The sequence below is a fragment of the Emiliania huxleyi genome (genome assembly GCF_000372725.1).
Source record: "Emiliania huxleyi CCMP1516 unplaced genomic scaffold EMIHUscaffold_94, whole genome shotgun sequence".
NCBI lineage: Eukaryota > Haptophyta > Isochrysidales > Noelaerhabdaceae > Emiliania > Emiliania huxleyi.
Window position 1 is genome coordinate 290,157 of NW_005195017.1, and position 1,754 is coordinate 291,910.

The following is a 1,754-nucleotide window of genomic DNA, read 5'->3' on the forward strand; positions in this document are numbered from 1 at the left end:
GTGGTAAAAAAAGAAATACGCGGCCTCGGGGCACAGAAGTGCGACGCGGCGCGGCGCGCGCCTCGCCTGCATCCCTCGCCTGCATCTCGCCTGCCTCTCGCCTGCCTCTCGGCTGCCTCTCGGCTGCCTCTCGGCTGCCTCTCGGCTGCCTCTCGGCTGCCTCTCGGCTGCCTCTCGGCTGCCTCTCGCCTGCCTCTCGGCTGCACCCCGGCTGCCTCTCGGCTGCCTCTCGGCTGCCTCTCGCCTGCCTCTCGGCTGTGCATCTTGGCTGCCTCTCGCCTGCCTCTCGCCTGCCTCTCGGCTGCCTCTCGGCTGCCTCTCGCCTGCCTCTCGCCTGCCTCTCGGCTGCCTCTCGGCTGTCTCTCGGCTGTCTCTCGGCTGCCTCTCGGCTGCCTCTCGCCTGCCTCTCGCCTGCCTCTCGGCTGCCTCTCGGCTGCCTCTCGGCTGCCTCTCGCCTGCCTCTCGGCTGTCTCTCGGCTGCCTCTCGGCTGCCTCTCGGCTGCCTCTCGGCTGCCTCTCGGCTGCCTCTCGGCTGCACCCCGGCTGCCTCTCGGCTACCTCTCGGCTACCTCTCGCCAGGGCGAGGAGGAGAGAGCGCAAGCTGTACGGCGCGCCGTCGAGCGCGGCAGTGAGGTCGCCGCCGCCGCCGCGTCCTAAACAAGGAAATGCGACGGTAAAAAAGAAATGCGCGGCCGCAGAGCTGCGCGCCGCCGCCGCCGCGGGCGCCCGTCTCCGAGGCCGAGGAGGCGGAGCAGCAGGCGGAGGAGGGGGCGGAGGAGGGGGCGGGGGGGCGCTCTCCCTTGGGCGAGTCGAGGTATGCAGGGTGGCCGCGCGCCGGCATGCCTTCGTCCGCCAGACAGCCGCGTGAGCGGTACATACATCCCGTACGGCATTCCTTCTCCCGGAAGTGTCTCGGAAGTGTCTCGGAGGTGTCTCGGAGGTGTCTCGGAAGTGTCTCGGCACGCCTTCTCTTGGAAGTGTCTAGGAAGTGTCTTGGAAGTGTCTCGGAAGTGTCTCGGCACGCCTTCTCCTGGAAGTGTCTCGGAAGGGTCTTGGAAGTGTCTCGGAAGTGTCTCGGAGGTGTCTCGGAGGTGTCTCGGAAGTGTCTCGGCACGCCTTCTCTTGGAAGTGTCTAGGAAGTGTCTTGGAAGTGTCTCGGAAGTGTCTCGGCACGCCTTCTCCTGGAAGTGTCTCGGAAGGGTCTTGGAAGTGTCTCGGAAGTGTCTCGGAGGTGTCTCGGAAGTGTCTCGGAAGTGTCTCGGAAGTGTCTCGGAGGTGTCTCGGAAGTGTCTCGGAAGTGTCTCGGAGGTGTCTCGGAAGTGTCTCGGAAGTGTCTCGGAGGTGTCTCGGAAGTGTCTCGGAAGTGTCTCGGAAGTGTCTCGGCACGCCTTCTCCGCGGCAAAAGTCGGTCAGCGCGTCGAGGGCGTGCGCCTGGCGTAGAGACGCCGCTGCCTCACTATTTCACTATCTCACTATCTCACTACCTCACTATCTCACTATCCTCACTATCCTCACTATCCTCACTATCCTCACTGCGTTCGCTGTGCTCCCTGCCCTCCCTGCCCCCCCTGCCCCCCCTGCCTCACTATCTCACTGCCCTCGCTGTCCTCGCTGCGTTCGCTGCATTCGCTGTGCTTACTGCCCTCCCTGCCCCCCCTGCCCTCCCTGCCCTCCCTGCCCCCCCCCCCCCCCAGCACAATATGAGATCCATGGGTGTGGGACGATACCTCGCACAGTGACTCGCTCCCTTCGGT